This window comes from Dasypus novemcinctus, chromosome 17 (genome assembly GCF_030445035.2).
Source record: "Dasypus novemcinctus isolate mDasNov1 chromosome 17, mDasNov1.1.hap2, whole genome shotgun sequence".
Taxonomy (NCBI): Eukaryota; Metazoa; Chordata; class Mammalia; order Cingulata; family Dasypodidae; genus Dasypus; species Dasypus novemcinctus.
Window position 1 is genome coordinate 51,814,264 of NC_080689.1, and position 25,515 is coordinate 51,839,778.

General features: G+C 36.4%; 1 protein-coding gene and 1 non-coding gene across 19 annotated transcripts in view; one reads left to right on the forward strand and one right to left on the reverse strand.

Moving 5' to 3' along the window:
- The window catches only part of EHBP1 (EH domain binding protein 1), a 524,220-nt gene that overhangs the window by 100,021 nt on the left and 398,684 nt on the right, over positions 1 to 25,515 (forward strand). The gene's annotated exons all lie outside the window — the stretch shown is intronic.
- LOC111766759 (small nucleolar RNA SNORA32) lies at positions 11,056 to 11,179 on the reverse strand. The gene has a single exon (XR_002798725.1). It is a non-coding gene; the product is annotated as a small nucleolar RNA SNORA32 (small nucleolar RNA).

Below are 25,515 nucleotides of genomic sequence, written 5' to 3' on the forward strand. Positions count from 1 at the left end.
GAGAGGAGAAGGGAACTTCCTTCCTGTTTTCTAGATACTTCTGTCAATGTTTTCCTAGCAGTAGCAGTTCTTCCCAGCAGCATCAATGGGATCCATCTTTCAGCAACTTTTGATATTATCAGAACTCTCCTCATTTGACACTTCAAAGTTACTGGCAGCAGCTGGGTAGTATCCCTCTTTAGATTTGAGCCCTAGCCTCACTTGGCTTCTCCTCTAAGCTCCTAGATTTTGGTAACACCAACCTGTTATCTTTTCTTCCCCAGTCCTGGGATGGTGTCTTTTTACTGCAGTTATTACCTTTGGGTTTCCTTTTTATTTTTTCAATCGTTTATCACTTGTCTAAATGATTTTTTCTTTTAAATCCCCTCTGTTAATATAACCTAATAGGGTTTCTCTTTTCCTGATTGGACCTTTATTAATAAAATTATCTACTTTCACGCCTCTACAAGAATTATGTAAGGATATATTCTAGAAAATGAAAAAAAAAATCAAGAATTAGAATGTCCAGGGTTCTATTAATAAGAAACAGTGTATAAAATCCCAGGAATACAAGTGGAAAAAAAAATAACTAAAAACTAAACAAAAGCAAAACTGCCATAATTCTAGGTTGACATCTATGACAGGTTCAAATTATTTTAGGAATCCCAAAAAGAAAAAGATTATATTCTTGAACTAATCCATTCCTATGGGTGTGGGGTCCTTTTGATTGGACTATGTTAGTAAGCTGTGACTCAGGTGGCCTCCGCCCTCTTACTGGAGACACAGAGGTACAGAGAGAGAGACAGAGACAGAGAAAGGAAGCCACCACAAAGCCCCTAGAGGCTGGGCCCTCAGAGCTGCTCTGAAGAGATGAGCCATATGCCTGATAGCCCCCATAGCTTAACTTCAGAAGACAGTGGAGCAGCTGAGATATTGAGAGAGGAGGCCAGGAAAGAGACAGGCCCTATGCCTGATTGCCCACACCTGAGCTCTGGGAGATGGTAGATTCTGGAGGTGAAGGTAGGAAGCTTGGCAGAAATCTGCTGTTATCTTGGTTCATCACATGATAGGATGTCAGGATCACCAGTAGCTGATTCTGGTGGAAAAGCATTTCTGATGCTGCATTGATTTAGACATTTCATAGTCTTGGAACTATAAGATTTTCCCCTAATAAAATTCCCATTATAAAAAGCCAGCCTGTTTCTGGTATTGGCAGCCTTTGGCAAACTAAGATAACAGCTATTCAGTAGACATTGTTAGTGCACAAATTAAAAGGGGAGGTTTGATGATACCAAAAAAAATGTCTATAAGAAAAATTTGCTTAGGGTGAAGAAGATGGATAATCTTAGAAGATAGCAAAATGTTATAATATTAAATTAAAAAAAAGAATATGTTACCCCTCTTTTTTAAAAAAATATTTTTGTATTTTTTTAAATTAGAGACGTTATGAATTTACAAAGCAATTAAGCATTAAATACAGGATTCCTATATACCACACCACCACTAATATCTTGCAGTGGTGTAGATCATTTCTTACCATTAATGATAGTGATTTATTAATTTATGCTTCTTTTTTTTTTCAGATTTATTTATTTATTTATTTATTTATTTATTTATTTATTTATTTATTTATTTATTTCTCTCCCCTTCCCCCCCACCCCACCCCGGTTGTCTGTTCTCTGTGTCTATTTGCTGCGTCTTCTTTTTTGTCCGCTTCTGTTATTGTCAGCAGCATAGGAATCTGTGTTTCTTTTTTTGTTGCGTCATCTTGTTGTGTCAGCTCTCTGTCTGTGCAGCACCATTCCTGGGCAGGCTGCACTTTCTTTCATGCTGGGCGGCTTTCCTTATGGGGTGCACTCCTTGTGCGTGGGGCTCCCCTATGCGGGGGACACCCCTGCATGGCACTCCTTGCACGCATCAGCAGTGCTCATGGGCCAGCTCCACATGGGTCAAGGAGGCCCAGGGTTTGAACCGCCGACCTTCCATGTGGTAGATGGACACCCTAACCACTGGGCCAAGTCCGCCGCCAATTTATACTTTTTTTAAAAACAGAAGTTACTTTTCTTACCATTGATGAAAAGTTATTAAAATAGTTCTATCTGTTGTCCATTGTTTACATTAGGTATATTTTTATCATATACCACCCTATTAGTATTATATATTTGTTAAAATTCATGAAAGAACATTCGTATACTTGTACTATTAACTATAGCCAATTATGTACAGTAAGGTTCACTGCGTTGTACAGTCCTATATTTTGTTTTAATTTTTATTCTAGTAAGTTATATATCCTAAAGTTTCCTCTATTAGCCACATTCATCTATACAGTCCAGTACTCTTGCTTACACTCAACAATAATGTGCTACAGTCACCACAATCCATTTCCAAATGTTTATCATCAGCCTAAATAAAAATTCTCTATAAGTTAAGTATCAATTCCCTCTTCTCTAACCCTATTCTCTAACCTTCTTGGAATGATAGGTATATTTCCTAGTAACCTATATTCTAGATTCTAACTCTGTGAGGTTGCTTATTATAATTAGTTCATAAAAGTAAAATCATAAAATATTTGTCCTTTTGTGTCTGGCTTATTTCATTCAACATAATGCCACTCAGTATAATGTCTAACATAGTGTCAAGTTGATCTATGTTGTCACATGCATCAGGACTTCATTCTTTTTTTACAGCTGAATAATATTCCATCATATGTGTATACCACATTTTGTTTATCCCTTCATAAACAAAAGGGATAATGGACACTTGGGTTACTTCCATCTTTTGGTAATTGTGAATAATGCTGCTGTGAACATCGGTGTGCAAATATCTGTTCAAGTCCCTGCTTTCAGTTCATCTGGGTATATACCTAGTAGCGGGATTGCCAGATCACATGGTACTTCTATGTGTAGCTTCCTGAGGAACTACTAAATTATTCCATGGAAGTTGTACTGTTTTACATTCCCACCAGCAATGAATGAATGTTCTTGTTTTTCTACATCCTCTCCAACACTTGTAACTTTCTGGTTTTTTCAAATAGTGGCTATTCTGGTAGGTGTGAAATGATATCTTGGCATTTAATTTGCATTTCCATAATAGCTAGTAATGTTGAGCATATTTTCATGTGCTTTTTAGTCATTTGTATTTCCTCTTTGTATTAATGTCTATTGGGTTAATGTCCATTCAAGTTTTTTTCTCCATTTTTTTATTGTTTTTTTTTTGTTGTTGTTGTTGTTGATTTGTAGGATTTCTTTATAGATTCTGGTTGTTAAACCGTTATCAGATATGTGGTTTCCAAACATTTTCTCCTATTGGATAGGTTGTCTTTTCACTTTCTTGACAAATTCCTTTGATGCACAAAAGTTTTTAATACTGAGGTGGACCCACATCTATTTTTTCTTTTGTTGCTTGTGCTTTGGGGTTAAAGTCTAAGAAACCACTGTCATTCCACAAGATTTTGAAGATGCTTCCCTACATTTTCTTCTAGGAAATGTAAGTTCTGGTTCTTATATTAAGGGCTTTAATTCATTTTCGCATTACTTTTTGTATATGGTATGAGGTATGGGTCCTCTTTCATTCTTTTGCTTTGGATATCCAGTTTTCATAGCACCATTTGTTGAAGAGACTATTGTTTCCCAGTTAAGTGGATTTGATAGCCTTGTCAAAAATCACTTGAGCAAAGATGTGAGGGTCTGTTTCTGAATTTTCAATTTGATTCCATTGGTCAATAGATCTATCTCTGTCCCTTTCCCAATTTTATTTCTGTATATTTTTTAAAAACTTTGTTTGTGGTTACCCTGGGGTTTGTATTATACAGCCTACATCTATAACCTGTTAATTTGGAAAGATACCAACTGAGCTTCAGTAGCATACATGTTCTGTGTGCCCATATCCTTCTTTCCCCTCTTGTTTTGCCTGTTTTACTACTTTGCATTTTTCATGTCCATTATCAGGAAAAATGCCTTTTTCTTCTTCATTTGTATTCTAAGTCTTATAGGAATTAAAGAGTAGAGTTGTATATTGAGGATACAGTACTGTTGAGTTTTGGATTTATCCTTTTAGTTTATCCTCAATGAATATCTTCATTTCTTCCAATCCACTCTCCAGTCTTTTCCTTTTAACCTTTAGTAAGTCATGTAGGGAAGGTCTTGTTGATGAACTCTTTCAGTTTCTGTTTGTGAATATTTTAAACTCTTTCTTTTTTTTAAAGGTGAGGTTTGCTAGATAAAGAATTTTTGGCTGGTTGTTTTTCTCTTTTAGTACCTTAAATATATCATACCACTGCCTTCTCTTCTCACCTTCATGGTTTCTGATGAGAAATCAGGATTTAGTCTTACTAAGGATCCTTTTTATGTGATGAATTGCTTTTCCTTGCTGTGTTCAAAATTCTCTCTTTATCTTTGGCATCTGACATCCTGATCAGTATGTTTTTGGAGTTGGTCTGTTAGGATGTATTCTATTTGGAGTATGTTATGCTTCTTGGACATGTATATTTATGTCTTTCATAAGAGTTGGGAAATTTTGGCCTTTATTTTCTCAAATATTGAGAAAATATTCTAGACTTTTAGGGTAGCCTGTGTTTACCTGTTCAGATTTTTTCAGCTCTTTTTCATTTTGATTCTTGCCCTGGATATATGGTATAGTTTTAAAGATTGCATTTCTGTGCAATTGTTTCACTTCCAGGAATAAGCTTCCTTTCCTGTGTTCCTTCTCTGGGGATCTTGATCTGTTCTATATGTTTTTATGCAGGAATTTCTCCCCAGATCCTGTGATTTGTTTACATTCTTCCCTTCACTTGATGCTTCCTTTTCCTTACACTTTTCATTTCTGGGACACTCCTGTCTTACAACAGTTCAGTTTAACACCTTTTATTATTATTTTTCTCTGTGAGGCTTTTCTGCCTCTGGTTTCTTCCCCATTATGCTGTCCCACCCTGGAGAGTAAGATAGGGTCAATTGAAAAAAGTTAGGTCACTCCAGAAAAGCCCATTTTGCCTTTATGTGGTCCAGCCAACAGAAACTGGATTTAGTAAGCACATCTCTTGTCTACAGTTCTGCCATGGTGTCTCTCTCTTTACCCTTCCAGCCCCGGGGGGCCCTTTCTTATGCCATATGACTTAGCAATTTGTATTCTTCTCTGGGTCTCTGCAGATTTGGCTACCTATTCCTGGATATGTGTGTGGTTCTGACTTGCTTCTCTGAATGGCTCTATAGGCTGTGTCCTCAATGGGAGGGACCTGGGTAACTCTGCCTCTGCAGGACTCCCAAGCAGTGCAGAACTGAGTGAGGGGTAGGAGTATGTACTGGTAGGTCTGGGACAGAGATTTCCTAACTGCTATTTAGATTCTTTTCCTTTTTCTTCAATTCATTGTTTGTGGAATCCTCCAGTTTCTATCATCCTCCAAAGTTCTAAGTAAGTGAGATTTGTCCTTTTATTAGCTGAGTCTGAAGAAAGACTTTTCCAGGGAATGTATTACATTGCCATGTTGATGACGTCAGTCACCCTTCTCTTTCTGTTTTATACTTTTTAGTCTATAGTTCTTTCACATCTTCTGTGAAAGACGTCAAAGTTTTATTTCTAAGTATTCAATATTTTCAATGCTATTATAAGTATTTCCAATATGTTCATTTCTAGTTATAGAAACAAATATCAACTGTTGAATAACAATTCACTTATTTGTTCCAGTAGCTATTTTGTAGATTCCATCAGATTTTCTTCACAAATGATCATGTCACCTCCAAATAAAAAAAGTTTAACTTTTTTCTTTCTTATCTGGACGTCTTTTATTTTTTCTTGCCTGATCACAGAGGCTGGTATCTCTAGTATAGTATTGAAGGGAAGTGATCAGAGTGGAAAACTTTGCCTTTTTCACAATCTTAGGGGAAAGCATTCACTCTTTCACCACAGTAGTGTGACGTTAGCTATGGTTTTTTGTAAGTGCCTTTTATCAGTTTGAGGAACTTCTCTTCCCTTCCTAGATTGCTGAGAGTTTTTGCCAAGGACAGACGTTAGATTTTGTCAAATGCTTTTTCTGTGTTCTTTGAGATTATCATATGGTTTTTCTTTTTTAATTGGTGACACAGTGATCTATATTAATTGATTTGAAAAATTTAAACCACCCTACATTCCTGGTATATAAAACCCCATTAGGGGGAAGTGGATTTGGCCCAATGAATAGGGCATCCGCCTACCACATGGGAGGTCCAAGGTTCAAACCCAGGGCCTCCTGACCCGTGTGATGAGCTGGCCCACCCACAGTGCTGATGTGTGCAAGGAGTGCCGTGCCATGCAGGTGTGTCCCCCACGTAGGGGAGCTCCACGCGCAAGGAGTGCGTCCTGTAAGGAGAGCCGCCCAGCGTGAAAAAAGTGCAGCCTGCCCAGGAATGGTGCACACACAGAGAGCTGACGCAGCAAGATGACGCAACAAAACGAGACACAGATTCCTCGTGCTGCTGACAAGAATACAAGTGGACACAGAACACACAGTGAATGGACACAGAGAGCAGACAACTGCCGTGGGTGGCAGGGAAAGGGAGAGAAATAAATAAAAAATAAATAAATCTTTTTTTAAAAAGTCTTTAAGAAAACCCATTTGGTTGTGATATATTAATCTTGTAATGTTTCATTGTTGTCTATTTGCTAAGTTTTTTTTTAATTTTTAAAAAACTTTTTGCTTTGAAATGATTTCAAATTTACCAGTTACAAAAATAACACAAACCCTATACAGAGAACTCCAATAAACTCCCACCAACCCCTAAATACCCAGATCCTCCAATTTTGACGTTTTGCCACGTTTGCTGTTCCTACCTTCTTTCCTTCTTTTCTTTTTTCCTTTCTCCCTCCCTCTCTTCCTTCCTTTTCTCCAAATAGAAACTTTATGCAGTGGTACCTCAGTACTCGTCATTAATTGGTTCCAGGAGGTGTGACAAGTACCAAAAATGACAAGTTAACAAATTTTTCCCATAAGGAATAATGTAAATAAATTTAATGCTTTCCCATACCAAAGACAATGCACATTTTAAAGGCAATATGTAAAAAAATAAGGTTGTATATTTTTACTTAACATGAGTAATAAACCTAAAAATTAATAAATACTCAGATTAAATAAAATAAAAACTTCACTTTACCTGTACTGAGAAGAGTCCATGGCCTAATGGGATGGTGGGAGGAGAATGGTGAGGAAGAGAGGTTACCTGGAGTGTTGCTTGGAAGGAGGGTTCGCCTCCAATTGAATATCGGGCACTTGCATTTCAGGTGTTCTTTCTCTCTTCTGCCTTTTTTCAATTGCACCACAGGCTCTGACATACTCTTTGTCACCCTCACTAAAATTTTATCCAATGAGGACTGCTTCTGTCTTCTTTCCAGAATTCCTTGACAATGTGAAATTGTTTGGTCATTCAGTAAATTCACATTTCTGCTTGTCAGAACTTGGTCCGGATGATACTTCTCCACAAAGTTTTGAACTTCTGCCCATTTTGCACACATTTCTTTTATCAAGGAACTAGGGACATCCTCCCTTATCTCCTCCTCACCTGAAGAAATCTCTTCAGCCACCTCTTGTTGCTGCTCCTACTGTAGTTCCTGCAGCTCCTCAGGGCTGAGGTCTTCACAATGTTCCTCTATTAACTCCTCAACATCAGCAGCATCGACCTCCAGATCCATGGATGGGCCCAAAGATACAATATCCTGCACAACTGTACCCTCTATACCTGCAGGCTTGGGGTCGGCCTCAAACCCTTCAAAGTTGCTCTGAGTCACAGCTTCTGGCCATGGATTCGGGTCTGGTAATGCCTTCTCTGTGATATAGGTTCTACTTGGCATTTTTTTCCCAAAAAACTCCACTCTCATCACAGTTAAAAACTTGGTGGCAAACAAAATCCTCAGCCTCTACATAGTCTTGAATTTCACTGATGAAGTCATCAGCAGCCTTTTTATAAGGACTCACTGCCTTGCCATGCCTCCCGACACTGTGGATGTCAGTCCTCTTTTTAAAATTATCAGACCAGCCATGGTTGGCCTTAAAAACTTCACCCCTGTCATCACTTGGTTCCGGTTTGGTTTTCAAAAGATTGGCATGCAACACTTTCACCTTTTCACATATCATGGCTTCCCATTCAGTGTTGCCCCCTAACTGCTTCTTGTTTACCTAGATTAATAGCAGCTTTTCAACTTCCTTGAGTGCTTGGCGTGCTGCTTTGATACTACTATAACTCCTTTTGCAATATCAGCCTTTTTTATTGCTTCTTTATTCTTGATGGTGGAGACGGTTGTTCTAGGCATACCACATTCCCTAGCAAGATCAGTAATGTGAATATTGCTCTCATATTTACCTGTTACTATTATTTTTTCTCAATGGTGATGCAAAGTAATTTTCTTTTCTGCTCAGCGCTATCATTGCCCATTTTTTTAGGACCCATGTTAAGAAAGAAAACCACAAAAATACACAAAAAATGACCATAGAAACTAAGATAAGACTGCAGTGGGATGTGCACAGAGCAGGAGCTACTGAGTGACTAATGCATGACCCTTTGTTTTGGCTGGAAAGGGTAGCGAGTCACAAGGCAACTGACACCAACAAGTTCCAGCTTGTGCATTGAGTAGCAAACACACAGTGAGTACCAGGGCAAAATTTTTGTGTCAGACTGCACTGAGTATCAAATTCAACAAGTTTCAAAGCAGTCGAATACCAAGACATGAGTATACTCATTTTACATTAACTCCCCATTGCTCCTGTCTCCCACCTGTGGTGCCTGTACTTTACTTCCTGTCTTTATGAATGCATATATTCTCTGATATTTTCTTTGTTGTTACCATGGGGCTTAAATTTAACATCCTAAATCATAACACTGTCATTTGCCTTGATAGCAACTTAATTTCATGCACTGTATTCTTAAACCCCTCTGTCCACCTACCTTTTTGAAGTTCTTGTCACAAATTATATATTTATACATTATTAGTGCTGATTTGTCATTACATTTTATGCCTTTTAGATCCTGTAGGAAGTAAAGAGTGTAGTTACTATATAAATATAATAATCCTGGTATTTCTATTTACCTATGACATTATCTTTACTGGATCTTTATTTACTTCTGTCATTTGTCTAATGTGCTTTCCTTTGAATTTGCAGAATTCCCTTTAGCATTTCTTATTGGGCTGGTCTAGTGTTGACAAAATTCCTCTGATTTTGATTATCTGAGAATGTCTTAATTCCTCCCCCATTTTCGAAAGACAGTTATAGAATTTCTGGTTGGCAATTTTTTTGCTTTCAACACTTTAAATGTCTTCCTGTTGCCTTCCTTTCTCCATGGTTTCTGATGAGAAATTGGCACTTAACCTTATTGAAGCTCCCTTATATGTGACGCATTGCTTCCTCCTTGTGGCTTTCAGAATTTTCTCTTTATGTTTAGCATTTGACAGTTTGAGTATAACATGGCACAGTATGAGTCTCTTTGGATTTATCCTACATGGAGGTCATCAAGCATCTTTTATGTGCATATTTATGCCTTTTGTTAAATTTGGAAAATTGTCAGCCATTATTTCTTTAAATATTCTCTCTTTCCCTTTTTCTGTTCTCCTGAGATTCCCACAGTACATATATTCGTACCCTTGATGGCATTCCACAGGTTCCTCAAGCTCTGTTTAATTGTCTTCAATCTTTTTCTGCTACTCAGACTAGATGATTTCAGTTGTCTTGCTTTCAAGTTTACTCATGCTTTCTTCTGTCAGCTCCAATCTGCTGTTGAACCCCTCCAAGGAGTTTTAAATTTTTGTTTCTATTGTCTTCAGCTCTGTTTGGTTCCTTTTCATAGTTTCCATCTCTCTATTGGTATTCTCTTTGTGTTCATCTATCATTTTTCTGATTTCCTTTAGATTCTTGTTCATGTCCATTTTTCCTTCAGCTCTTTGAGCATATTTAGGACCAATTTTTAAAAGTCTTTGTATATAATGTCTCAGGTCTTCTCTTCCTCATTGATGGTTTCTAACGATTTAATCTTCTCCTTTGCCTGGACCATTGCTTCCTGCTTCTTTGTAGGCTTTGTAATCTTTTGTTGAGAGCTGGGCATTACAGGTATATTAGGCTATTTGAATTTGATGGCTCACTGATGCTCTTTTCATTTTCTTTTTATATTTTGATTCTTTTTACTCACTGTATTTCATTTTGGACTGTTTCTACATTGCTGTGCCTCCAATATTTTTTTTCCCTCCACAATGTTTATTTATCCATTTATTATATTCAGTGTATCTTTCACCTCAGACATTGCGGCTTTTTAAAAAGCCTGGACATTTGATTTGTGACTTTGTTATATATTCTTTGTTTTTACTTAATTTTGAACATATTGGCTACAGCTATAATAATTGTCTTAATGTCCTTGTTTGCTAATTGTAAAAATCTATGTAAATTCCAAGTAAGTTTTGATCAGTTGATTTTTCTCCTTATTATGGGTCTTCCTGCTTCTTTGCATTCCTTGTAATCTTTGTTTGGATGTCAGATATGAATACTTTCTTGTAGGGTGTGGGATACTTTTGTATTTCTATAAACATTTTTGAGCTTTGTTCTGAGGTATAGTTACTTGGAAATCATTTCATTCTTTTGGATTTTGCTTTTTTTTTTTGAAACACTAAAGAGTATTTTTATTATGTGTAGCATATTATATGTTAATAAATTTTTATTTACAGAATTCAACCTGTGATCATTCCACTGTTTAATTATTGAAGTCAACTTAGTTCCTCCAAAGCTTGAAACAAGGTTTATTTCAAGATAGCCTTTTTAAAAAGAATTCACAGATGTCATCAGTCAGCCCTACATAATAACAAGAATGTAAAATTATTTCCAGGAATGAATTCTATATAATATGTGGTTAATAGCAACCAAGGAGTTTTATTATTTGGCTTAGCCAGGCCAAGCACATTTACAAGCAACCTTGGCTTATACTGTCCAATAGCCATTCCCAGATTTCAAAGACATATAGCATTAAAAAAATGTAAAATCTCATATTAATATGAAGAAATAACATGTAGTTTGCATTCTTTCTCTTGATCAGTGCTGATACAAGCAATGTATTGAAATAAAACAAGGAGATGGAATGTTCCCAATAGGTTGAATGCTAGCAAGGTAGCAAAAGGACAACCTAGTGGGAATGTTTTTTTTTACAATCATCTCCACAGCAAATCAGAAACTGCATTCTAAAAGCATGGGTAATGACCTATGGGTTTTGCTTTTAAGCTTTGTTTAGTGGATCAAGAGCAGTGTTCTATTTAGAATAATAATTATTCTCCAATACTGAGGCATGGAGTTCCTAAGTAATCTAACCAAGTTCTGCATATTATGAGTTTTTCAGCCAGGCTTGTAGGAACAGGTACTTTTCCTATCCTTATGTGAACACCTGGCACTGTTTTCCCTTCAGTTGCTTCTGACCCTGAATTTAGGCAATTTTCTCACATGCATATTTGAAGTACTTTGCTGCATTTTCAAGGGGAATTGTCTTCATAGCTCCAAAAATCTCTCTTCGTGCAACTTTTTCCTTTCTAGGACCTACCTTGTGAGATCTAGCTGCCTTGGTCTCCCCAGTCTCCTAGTTCTAACTCTTCAATTCAGAGTCTGCCAACTCTCATTGAGTTTACATCCCCATGCCATGCCCAGGAAATTCTCTATTCAGCAACCTATAACAATTGTAGCGCTTACTCTGTTCATTCCCTGTTTTTCAGAGATCAGTGTCCTTCATGGCCTAATGTTCAGTGTCTTGAAAACTCTTGTTTCATGTATTTGTTTGATAACATATATTCCTATATTTTGTTTCAGGCAGTAGAATTAATCTGGTCCCTGTTACTCTATATTGGCTGGAAGCAGAAGTTCTCCACTATCTATATATCCTGTATTTTCACTACAGATTGTTATATGGGTCTTTTCTTTATTGCTATTAATTACATATATTCTTGAAGGGCATGCTGAACTCTTATGAGTTGTTTTTTATTGTGACATTATATGAGAGATATAATAAAATAATCAGCTCAATTTGAGTTTGTTAATGCTCTTTTCTTAGAATTTTTCTTAAAAATGTTAGAAGTAATAAGTCTAGTGCTTTCACTTATTTGATCCTTCACAATATCACTTATTTGATCCTTAGCAATTTTCCCCTGAAGTAGGTGAGGTATTATTACCTCATTTTTATAGGTGAGGGACAGAAGTAATGTATGCATGTGTTTAAGCTATAAGGGCTTATAATGACTTTTACACTTTTCACCTCTTTTCTCACCCCCGCTGTTATCATACTGCCATGCACTTTGCATTGTCAAGACTAAACTTTACTTTCTAATTGTTACCCCTCCATAATCTACTTTGCTTTATTTGTAGATTGACTCTGAAAGTTGAAAATCAACAGAGTAGTTAATAATATGATTATAGTAAACATTGCTTCAGGGATAGTGTGCTAGGATTACATTTCCTTTCATGGTCTCTTTTTTTCTTTTACCTAGTCTGTTGCAGTTTTCCTGATTTTGTATTAAGGGATACCACAGAGAAATATCCAAGGTGTTTCGTTTTTGTTTATTGGCAGGAGTGTGTGTTTGTGTGTGTGTTTAGTTGTTGGAAGGAAATTCTTATTTATAAATTCCAGAAGTAGAAGAGACCTTGATATTACTTGTTTGCTGTACTTTTCTCATCAACATCTATACATTTGAGGTTTTCTTGAAAGAAGATTGTATTATTTATATCTTGTAGACTGAGCTTGTCACTTCAGAAGAGATTTTTTGAGTGTGAGTTGCTTTTGCTCAGTAATCTATTTTTTATTACCTTTCCTTGTAGTGATTATACATTGTTTATGCAATTCTCTTGAACATTTTGCAGATATTTACAATATTGCTTCTTGATGTTTTTACTGCATCAATATTACACCTTTCCTTGCTTCCCCTCTTTTTTTTTTCTTTCCAGTTTCTTCACATTGATTTAAAATATATAATGCCCTAAAAGATCTGGTACCCTTAAAACATGACCAATACTCAGGTGAGAGAAGGGTAAGTTTCTGGTTTTTTCATAACACAATTTTAATAAAACCACCCAGTTTTACATCAGAATTAGAAATAATATTCCTTTTTTTTTTTTAAGATTTATTTACTACCCCCCTCCCCCCGTTGTTTGCAGTCACTCTGTTCTCTGTGTCCATTTGCTGTGTGCTCTCTATGTCTGCTCATCTTCTCTTTAGGAGGTACTGGGCACTGAATCTGGGCCCTCCCACGTGAAAGAGAGGCTCTCAATCACCTGAGCCTTCTCAGCTCCCTGGTTTGTTGTGTCTCTCATTGTTTTTCCTCTGTGTCTCTTGTTGCATCATCTTGTTGTGTCAGCTCGCTGCACCTGCCGACCCTGCCAACACACCTTCTCCAGGAGGCACTGGAAACAGAACCTGGGACCTCCCATGTGGTAGGCAGAAGCCCAGTTGCTTGAGCCACATCTGCTTCTCTAACATTGCTTTTATTAACCCCTGTTTCCTGTTGAAATTAAGTCCTTGCCCATTTCTACTGAGGATATAGTTTAGATAGTTATTTCCTATTTTCTTTGCCTCAAGTACACTTACACCTACTGAGCTTTTCTCTTATATTACAGATTATATCTAACTCATCTATAAATGTAATGAAGTTGTTACTGTCTACTAATAAAATAAATGATTGATAAAATAATCAGATTTCAGGAGTACCCTATTAATATCTACCTTTGTATATAATCTTTTAGCACTATATCGTGTTTTCCCTTTTTAAAAAAAAATATTATTAACTTCTTTATGTGTTATTGAGTTTCTTTGTAGTAGAGTCACCACAAAGTGTAAATTTGGCAGTTTTCAGGTCTTAATTTTAAAAGCCAGAGAAAGTCAATGAAGTAATTTAAGTAGGGGAGGGACAGGATCAAATTTGTTTTCTGAAAAGATTTCCTTGGCTCTGGTGTGGAGAAAGGAAGGAGAAGGCAGAGAGGCCTAGCCAGGAGGCTTCTGTATTAGTTCAGGGGAGAGATGATGGGAGTATGAATGAGGGTAGTGTCCGTGGAGATGGTGAGGAAAGGATGGATTTAAGAGTTCATATCGATGGAACTTGGTGTAATGCATTTGAGAAAGTGGGGGAAAGGAGAAATGAAGGATTATTCTAAGTTGCTGGCATATACGACTGGTTTGTTGCTGATGTCATTTACTGAAACAGGATTTTGAAAGAGAACCACAAGACAGAAACTCATGTTTTCAATCTTATTTATGTTGAGTTTGAGATGCCTTGGGGACATCCAAACAAGTTATTTTAATAAGTATGCATTTGGACTTTCAGTCTGAAGTTCAGAGGGATGAACTTGGACAAGAAATATAAATTTGGCTTAGCCATTGTTGCTGTAGTCATGGGTAAGGATGCCTAGGGAGACAGGCTGGAGGGAGAAGAGATAAGGACAAAGACAGTGATTTTTGCCTTGGCAGGACAATATTGCCTGGTCAGGTATAGAAGGATAAGTCTGCAAGGGGAAGGAATGGATAAGTGTTAGTGCTGCTGAGAGGTTAAATAAGGATGTGGACTGAGGAAATGTTTATTACATTCAACACCATGGAGGACACAGGAGGAAAAATACAGGTCATGTTCTTGGAACAATGGTTTAATATGTATGCAGCATACAATGTGGGAAATTAGATTTGTAGAGGTTAGATTGAGGAAGATTTTTCAAGTGAGTTTGAATTTTATCCTCTTGGCAGCAGGAAGGCATAAAATGAATGAAATAATTTTTTTCTTGGGAGAGTATAAAGGCAGAGAGTCTAATATTACCTTTATGTTTGAAAAATCGAATTTCCTTGCTGGTAAGGGAGGAGGGATATAAGGTAGGTTAGTAGTGACAGAGGGATCTCCCTATTTTGGTGCTAATCTTTGGCTCTAGAAGTAGAAATATTTCATTAACTGGTAGACATTTGTAACACACTCATCTGTTTCTTGCTAGAGCTACAGTTTTAAATAGCTCAGTCCTGTTTCTCTTTGGCCATGGCTAGACTGTAGAACTGGGTTATTTTAAGCTGTGGCCAGGGCTGCCAATTGATATATGTTATTTATGTGTCTGAAGGCCATTGAGAAGTGCTGCTATTTTCTATTTCGTTGTGTAGAGACTTATTCTGGGTTTTTTCTTCAGCTTTGGGGCTATTCTGAACCTGGCTTACATTGTATGCCTTAAATATAAGGTTATCCTCCCTCCAGGCTCCATCTATAGCATTTTCTCAATTAGAAAGTCCAGACAAAACAATTTTTTTTTTGCCAGCTAATAAGGATGGAAATGAAATAGGCAAATATTTTTAACCATATATCTTTCAAATCATACTGTATAAGATAAAATTTATATATAAATAAAACAAATTTTAATCTAAAATGCTATTTTTATTTATTTTTACTTGTTTTATACACTTTTTATTTTGAAATAATTTCAGATTACATAAAAGTTGTAAAAATAGTTTAGTATAAAGAACTACAAATACTCTTCACATAGTCCCCAAATAGTCAAATTTTACCATATTTGCTTTATTTTCCTCTCTCTGTCTATGTTTTTGTGTTAAGATATATGTGCATTATATGTCTACATAATTTTTTTCTGGCTCAGTGAGAGTAAATTGAAGAAATAGTGCTTCTTTTTCCCTAAATCCTTCAGTGTGTATTTCCTAAAAGTAGAGACATTCTCTTTCATAGACATTGTACAGTTCATCAAAATCAGGAAATTAACATTGGTACAATACTATTTTCTAATCTATAGACTTTATTCAGATTTCACCAAGGTTCCCAATAATGTCCTTTACAGTGAACACAAAAATCTTTTTTCTGGTCCAGGATTCCGTTCAGGATCACATGTTGCATTTAGTTGTCATGCTTCTCTTAAAACATTTGTTTTTCAAACTCTTATCTTTGACACCAGTGTCTTCATTCCCAGTGGATCCCTTTTTGAGTTATCCAGCATAATTTTCTAGAGCTTATTTTTTTATTTCTGCTTTTTCTTTAGGATACTGTGTTTGTTGATTCATAAGGGCAATGTCATTTGGAAACATTAATTATCCCAGGTTACAAGAACCAAAATAAAATTGAAAGTTTTTTTTTTTTGTTTACTACATATGTGCATATTTGGATTTCCACAAGGTAATAATCCTTGCTGTAAGATTCATGTATCTATTAAAAAAAGACAATAAAAAATTTCATTTTCAAAAAAAAAACTTTTAAGAAGCTTATTTATAGTGACATTCCATATGCAACTGAAAAATCATACCTTTCTTTTAAACCTATTCTGTTAGGAAAACCACATACACATTTAAAACTAATATTGGTTGGGTTTATTTCAGGCTGATATGTCTTCTCTAGAAAGTACTTTGTTCAAAATAATTTTAAAAATTAAGAGAGTTATAAGAATAGGAATAGTCCACTTCTTCCTTTTTTAAAAAAAACACCTACCTTATATTTAGGCACATACAGTAATTTCTCCTCCATCCTTTCAGCCACATGCCAAACTCTGTGGAGTTAGCTTACATTTTAATTCATATTTTGGTGTAATGTCTTTAAGGAAAACAGGCCAAGAGAATTTGGATCATACTTTTGGTTTATGGGATTCTAAGAATTTTAAATACTCACTAATGTTAGAAATGTTATATATATATATATATTTAAAATTTTGTCATGATTACTTTTATGGCTTTATTGGCCTGTGCTTATATATATATATATAGAAAGAATGACACTCAGATAACAAAATAATAGCTTTATAGTGAGACATAAGTTTATTTTAAGCAACTGGAAATGAAAATATTAATTTTGAACAAAACTTTGACTATCTGAGAAGCAAAGATAGAATCACAAACAAAATAATGGCATGTACATGCATTGCTTGTGAAAGGTCATATTTTGGTTTTAAAAACAAATCTAATTTACTTGTCTGGGTAATGTTGTCATAGGTTGTATGTTACAAATAAATGAAGTATGCGACAACTGTAGCTTATTTTTAAAACGTGGCTAAAATCTGTGCTTATAAATAAGTAATGTTCTTTGAAACATGACCTCTCAAATCTTTGAGGTTCCCTATGAAAGGCTGTGGTAGAATCTGCTGTATGAATAACTTTGAAGAACACACACTGGCATCAAACTACCTCATGTCAGAACTCACTACCCACACGCCATTTGTGTCACCTTAACAAACTTCTTGACCTCTCTGTGCCTCAGTTCATTTGTAAAATAGGGATAATCATATTATCTATTCAGAATGTGCAGCAGGTTGTACAGGATATAAATGACTTCTGATGTTAGGTAGTATAACAGCTCAGTACCTACTTGTGGGATTTTTGTGAGATTTAACTGAGTTAATATATGTAAACTCTTAAAACTGTATTTCACTTATATTAAATGCCATGCAAGTGTTTGCTATTTTTCTTCTTTTAAATATCCTTAATGATAGCTGAATTATATCCTTGGGAATGGGCAAGTTAATTTGGAGTCTCTTATGGTGATGGTCAAGCTGACTAATAGTATTTCTGGTGTTAAGTGAGATATAGGCTCCTCAATGTAATAACTGTGTTTTCTTGTGACCACTTTCAACTCTTAGCTCTTCTGATGTTTTATCTCCTATTTCTAACACCATATATTTTTTTCAATTATTGAGTTACAATTCTGATACCATAAAGGTCACCCTATTAAAGTATAAAATTCAGTGGTTTGTAATATATTCACAAAATTGTACAAATATCACCACTATCTAATTCTAGAACATTTTCATCATACCCTAAAGAAACCCTCTACCCATCAGTAGTCACTTTCTGTCTCCTCTATTCCCCTGGCAACCACTTATCTACTGTCTGTCTATGGATTTGCCTATTCTAGACAATTCATATATGTGAAAGCATACAAAATGTTTCCTTTAATGTTTGGCTTCTTTTACTCAGTGTAATGTTTTTAAAGTTCATCCATACTATAGCATGTGCCAGTAATTATTTCCTTTTTATATCTGGGTATTATTCTATTATATGGATATACCATATTTTGTTTATCTGTTCATTAGTTGATGGACATTTGGGTTATTTCCACTTTTGGGCTATTAAGAATATTGCTATGGGGAAGCGGACTTGGCCCAGTGGTTAGGGCGTCGGTCTACCACATCAAACAACCCGGGCCTCCTTGACCCACGTGGGGCTGGCCCACGTGCAGTGCTTATGCACGCAAGGAGTGCCGTACCACACAGAGTGTCCCCCGCGTAGGAGTGCACCCTGTAAGGAGAGCCGTCCAGCGCGAAAAAAAGTGCAGCCTGCCCAGGAATGGCGCGGCACACACGGAAAGCTGACACAGCAAGATGATGGAACAAAAAGAAACACGCAACAAAAAGAAACACAGATTCCCGTGCCGCTGATAACAACAGATGTGGACAAAGAAGAACACGCAGCCAATGGACACAGAGAACAGACAATGGGGGTGGGGGGTCAAGGGGAGAGAAATAAATAAATAAATCTTTCAAAAAAAAGAAAAGAATCATTTAAAAAAAAAAAGAATACTGCTATGAACATTCATGTACAAGTTTTTGAGTATATACCTAGGAATAGAATTGCTAGGTCATATGGTAACTATTTAACATTTGAGGAATTGACAGACTGTTTTCCATAGTTACTGCACCATTTTACATTCCCACCAGCAATATATGAGGATTCCAATTTCTCCACATTCTTACTAATACTTGTTGTTGTCTGCCTTTTGCTTATGGCCATTTGAGTGAATTCAAAGTATCAGCTCATTGTTCAGTAGAATACTTTTAACTACCTTTGTGATGGTTAGGCTAATGTGTCAACTCAGGCAAGTAATTGGACCCAGTTTTTTGGTCAAGCAAGCACTGAGCTAATAGTAATACAAGGGCATTTATGGACTTTAGTCATCAGTGCGTTCATTGCATAGATGGCTGATTACTTATAAAATCAATCAGGGAGATTGCTGTCAGCAATGAGTGTGACATTTTATCCAGTTGAATGTCTTAAAAGGGAAAGTGATTTCAGCATTGAGAGGATATTCCAACTTGACTTCAGACAGCCAGCATCTTCTGGGAACTCATCAAGGACCTTCACCAGAGCCCCTGGTTTGCAGCCTGCCTGCAGAATTTGGTCTAGTGCATCCCCACAGTCACGGGAGAGAATTTTATAAAATCTTATCCTGTTTACAGATATCTCCTGTCAATTCTGTTTCCTTAAAAAACCTTTACTAATATAGCCTTTAAAATTTTTTTAATATTATCCACTAATATTCTGATATAGTAGATGAAAAATTAGCCTTCTTATACCTGGTATTTGAAGCACACTTACCCTTCCATTTCCTCATATTCCCAATATTACACTCTCAAAATTAGATCAGAATTCATTGTTATGATTTCGTAAATATTGTTTGCAGCTCAGCCTGATAGTGTTATCATCATATTTCCTTTCTTATGTGTCTTTCTTTTGATTTTCATTGTGTTAATTGTGTGTATGTGTGTGTATATCTTTATTTTCACCCCATGTATCTATCATTAATTTATTTCTAAACTTTTCTGTCAGACTCTCAGAATCCTTCTCAAAACAGTTACACACTTTGGGCAATCCATCTGTCTCTTATCTGCTCCTTTCTCTCTGAAGTCTCCATTGTTCTGTCTTACTTTGAAATGGTTTCTCTCTAGGCCTGTGGCATAGGAGACATCTTAGAACTTTTCCTCACTGATATCCTGGGAAATAGCCAGATAGTTAATCTTCTGGTTGGAACTAAATTTCTTGTCTTTTCTCTCCCTTTTAATATTTCTTTATTTTATCCAGTTCTGGGAGATTTCCTTAACTTTACCTTTAAACTCTTCAATTTTCTTTCATAATGAATAATAGTGACATAATTTCCAGAATACTTTCTTATTCTTTAAATTCCTTTTGTATTTTTCATGGGTGTAATACCTTTTATCTGTTTGAGAGTATTAGTAATACATTTTCATTTTTGATGTTTTCTTTTTTTTTTTAGGTACGAGGTCAGGAATTGAACCCCAAACCTCATATGTGGGAAGCCGGTGGTCAGCCACTGAGCTGCATTGGCTCCCCTAGTTGGTTTTTTCATTTGTTTGCTTGTTTGTTTTTTGTTTTTGTTTTTTTGGAGGTAGTAAGGATTGAACCCAGGGCCTCATGTGAAAAGTAGGCACTCAACCACTTGAGTTACATCTGCTTCCAGTTTTCTTATTTTTTACATGTTGTCTTGGCTTCCTTCAAGTTCTATTTTTCTTTGATTTAGCTGTTTTTCTTTCATATTAGGGGTTTTCCTGAAATGAGTCTTGGTTATCCGTTCACACATAATAGGGAAACTGTAAAAAGCTATTTGGAAATTCTATATATGCAGGGGTGGTTGCTAACATTTTTTGAGAGTTTGTGGAATGACAGGCACTGAGCTAATAAACACTTTACATGCCTATCTTAATTGACCCTTAGGTTCTCATTTTACAGATAGGAACCTCTTGAGGCTCAGAGGGTTAAGTAACTTCCCATGATGATATAATCAGAAGTGAGGGAATCAAGATTCAAACCAGATCTGTCTTTATATAGATCATTATTTTATCTACCATACTTGAGTTTTCTTCCTTCTTTGCCCTGTCTCTCTCTTTCTTTCTCTCTCTCTCTCCCTTCCAGTAAACAATTTTTGAATACCAGGAGATCTTTTGAGAACCTTAAATAAAGTCAAATAGAAATAAGACAATAAATGTAATTAACCAAAGCAAACAATTGCAGCAGTTACAGAAGTGTGTTGAGAGGAAATGATGAATGTGATTGATTAGGAGTTCTGGGGAATGGTTAGATTGATTTATCTTTTTCTACTAACATAAGTGTCAGGGAGCCAAGAATATGATGTAGGAATACTGCTATTTGTATGAGTGACATATGACTATAGGCCACAAGACTAGAACAAAAGAAGAGTAAATAATATGTTAAATAAAATGATGCATTATGGGTGATACTATAAAATCATAAGATTAGGAAGTATTTTAGTGGAAGAACCCTAGAGCACACTTGATACAACCGATATTTGCTACAGTGTTGTCTCAGAAATACCTTTATGTTAAAAAAAAATCTTTTATACTACTGCATAGTGAATATATGTATATTTTATATATATGTATTTGTATATATGTGTGTGTATGTATATTTTATGATAGTCTGTCAAAAAGTACCCTCAGCTCGGGGGGGGGAGAGGTGGGGTGGGGGGGTGGGGTTGAATGGGACCTCATATATATATTTTTAATGTAATATTATTACAAAGTCAATTAAAAAATTAAAAAAAAAAAAGTACCCTCAGCTCAAGTATGCCAAACTGCACTTTCCTTAATTTGAATGATGCTGTCTCTAAATAATGATTTATAGGCATTAAAAATATCAGTCAGCAAAAGTTCATATAAACTGGCCATTAAATATTTTTATACAAAAGCAATTGGTCTGTTCAAATATTTTAAAGATCGTGGGAACATGTAAAATAAAAATTTAAAAATAAGATATATTTATTTAAGTGGCAAACACAAGATTTACATCACATTGTTATAAATATCCTTTCATTTCTATAGAGAATATGTCCTATTTATATGTACCTTGCCTTGCATTTGTACAATTATTTTCCTATTGAATTAGTTATTAAAGCTTGCTAAATAACTCTTGTGAACTAAGCATAAAAGAGTATAATTAACTGGAGCTGCAGTAATGATAGTATGGGAGGCAGATATTCCTACTGAAGGATAAAAATAATTACTTGAGAATAGTAAAGTTAGAGTATTTCAGTGATAAGTTGATTTTTCCCCTTTTGTTTCAATATTCACCATCCCCCTATGAAATGTTCAGTTATAGCTAAGAACCCTTTCACCAAAAAGGAATAACCTTGTTATTTAGTGAAGTTCCTGTTCATATATTCACATAAGTTTGGTTTAATTTTTGGAGCCTTTTTTGTCTCATTTGGAAATATATTCTGGATGCTGTGAGGAGATGAGTAAGTTGTACTTTTTGTATTCTGAAGACTTGTAGCTCCTTATCTTGAATTTAGGAAAAACTAAAAGGTGTAACTATTTCCAAATTTTAAGATACAGTTGTCTCTTATCTTTGGAAACATCAATTTTGTATTAATTAAATCTAGTTAGACTTTTTTTAAATTCATTTAAAAAAATATTACATTAAAAAAATATGAGGTCCCCATTCACCCCCACTGCTCCCACCCCACCACTCCCCCCACAGCAACACTCTCCCCCATCATCATGACACATCCATTGCATTTGGTGAGTACATCTCTGGGCATCGCTGCACCTCATGGTCAGTGGTCCACATCATAGCCCATACTCTCCCATGTTCCATCCAGTGGGCCATGGGAGGATCTACAATGTCCAGTAATTGTCCCTGCAGCACTACCTAGGACAACACAAAGTCCTGAAAATGCCTCCACATCTCATCTCCTCCTCCCATTCCCCGCACCCAGCAGCCACCATGGCCACTTTTTCCACACCAATGCCACATTTTCTCAATTACTAACCACAATAGTTCATGAGTAGAATATCATTAAGTCTACTTTAATCCTTACTGTATTCCTCCTTCCTGTGGACCTTGGCTTGGTTGTGTCCATTCCACATCTGTGTCAAGAGGGGGCTTAGATTCCACATTCCTCCTGCTTTCAGTTGTAGGCACTCTAGGCTCCATGGTGTGGTGGTTGACATTCTTCAACTCCATGTTAGCTGAGTGGTAAGTCCAATAAACCAGAGTGTAGGAGCTGAAGTCTGTTGAGGCTCAGGGCCTGGCTATCATATTGTCAGTCCAGAGATTCAGATCCCCTAGAGATATCTTAAAGCCCAGCACCAACTACAATTCCAGTAAAGTAGCAGGAATAGTAAGACATTTTAAAAAAGATAATTTTGGTTCCTGCAATTTGAAATGTAAGCTGCCACAAGACAACCACTGTTTTATTATTATTGTACATGAGTTTTTTTCTTTTAAAGATTTGTTTTATTTATTTATTTCTCCCCCCACCTTGTTTGTTCTCACTGTCTATTCATTGTGTGCTGTCTGCTTGTCTTCTCTTTAGGAGGCACTGGGAACCAAACCCGGGACTTCCCACATGGAAGAGAAGTGCTTAGTTGCTTGAACCACCTCTGCTCCCTGCTTTGCAGTGTCTCTCATTGTTTTTTTCTCTTTGTGTCTCCTCATTGTTTAAGCTCACAGCATCAGCCTTTCATGCCAGTTTGCTGTCTTGCTTGTCTTCTCAAGGAGGTACCAGGAACCTAACCTGGGACCTCCCACATGGTATGCAGGCACCCAGATGCTTGCGCCACATCCACTTCCTGGTGTGTGTTTTTAATTTACTGAATTTTCTAGAAGGTTGAGGGGTTGCTATAGCAGATACACTTAAATCCAAGTGGTTCAATGTAATAAAAGTTTACTTCTTGCCTACTTCTCAGTCTAGAAAGATGTTCCAGGTGTACTTGCCTTCTGTGTGGTCTTTCTGGGGCCTTTTTATCTTATGATTATGCATTCCTGAGTTCTAGAATCCTTTCCATTCTGCTTGTGTGGGTAACACGTACTTGTTTTCCATTTCAGTCTGGAAGTGGCACTGACTTCTCACATTCCATTGGTGAGAACTATCACATGGCACATCTAGAAGTTAGTGTGGTGGTGGCAGTGGTGGTGAGAGTGGGATTCTTATAACACTGCCCAGGTTCAACACTACACTTTGGACAGGGAACACGAATCTTTGGTAGTCACTTTACTGCTCTGCTAAAAAATACTACTTTCCCTTTCATAATGTTGTTAAAGGTATTAACATTAACTATTAATGCATCTATACTGTCAGAAAACAGGAGGCAAGTGATTCCTTGCCACAAATTCTTTACCCTATCCCTCAATTTTCTCATTTCATCTTACACCACCTAATAGTTAACCAGAGATTAAGTTTACAGTTATGAAGCACAGTGTTTTAGAACTAGCTGAGGTCTCAGGGCAGTCCCTTTATTTGATAAATTAGGCAATAGGCTCAGAGAAATTGTGGGAGATTCCTAAGGCTGCTTAGTGTCGGAACTAGGCAAAACAAGCCTAATCCCCAGTCTATTATTCTCTCTTCTGTACTATGTCTTCTTTGAAAGGTCCTCTTTTACAAATTCATATCCCTAAATTAATGCAAACCCCCCATCCCACTGCCCAGGTCTCTTTTCTGTTAATACCCTTACCTAAGATATTTGCCCTGGAAAAGGGGAATTTTAATTGATGTATTAATAGAAGAGAATAAGTGATCTGAAAAGCATTTATCGTATTGTTTGGGCCTGGCAGCTTATATTGGAGTGCCACATTGATTCTGCATGCCTAGGTTAAAAAGGCACAGGAATTGCAAGGGATACAGAAAAGTTGGGAGGAGGTCAGAGTCAAGTGGTACTTATTTCAAAATTTTGTATAAGACCTGCTCAGGTCTTGGGAACAAATACGTTAATTTAAGGCAAACAAGATGCCCCTTCCACTTCTATTGACTTAGGAAACAAATTAATTTGGCTGTCTGAAGGCCTTTAAAATTCAGTGAAATTATAAAAATATAATTTAGTTGTTTGACTTTGCTCATATTTTGCTCATATTTAGTTCCAAACTTAAAAATGCTGTTTTATTTTAAATAACCACCCCTTTTAAATGATTCCTCATAAAGTAATAAAAATTCACTGTGGAAAATACAGAAAGGTATGTATGTAAAATGGCATATAATTTCACTTCCTAGTAGTAGCCACAATTAACATTTTGAGGTATTTTTCCCTAGTGTCTTCTTTTATTATGAAGTATAGAAAAAAATCTAAGCCTTTTGCTATGTGCGTAAGTATTCTTAGAAAATACTTTTAATGATTTTATAATTTTCTCAAAAATTATAGTATGAACATACTATAATTAGTCACTCGTCTTTTGTGGGGCTTTACATTAAAAATGTCATAAATTAGAGTTACAAATTCTAAGTCAAGTAATCTGCACTAGGGCAGATTCTTTTTGTCAGTGTGCATATTTTTTGAAATATTTATAAATAGATCCTTTTCTGTGTAAGGTCTTTTTGTCTTGTCCATGCTTCTCAAGGTTGTGCCTGGACTGGGCTAGTTGGTTTATTTGTTTGTTTAACTATTTAGATTTATTATATTTATTCACCCTCCCCCCACACCTGACCCCTCCATTATTTGCACTCACTGTCTGCTCTCTGCGTCTGCTTGTCTTCTCTTTAGGAGGCACCGGGAACTGAACTTGGAACCTCCCGTCTGGGAGACAGGTGCTCAATCATTTGAGCCACCTCCACTCCCTGCTTTGTTGTATCTCTCATTGTCCTTCCTCCTTGTTGTGTCATCCTGCTGTGTTAGCTTGCTGTGCCTGCTCATTGTACCAGTTCCCAATCCTGCTTGTCCTCTCCAGGAGGCACTGGGAACAGAACCTGGGACCTCCCATGTGGTAGGCAGGAGCTCAATCGCTTGAGCCACATCCACTTCCATAGTTCATTTGTTTGCCTCCCTACTTGATTGTAAACTTCAGAGGACCAAGGCTTGTT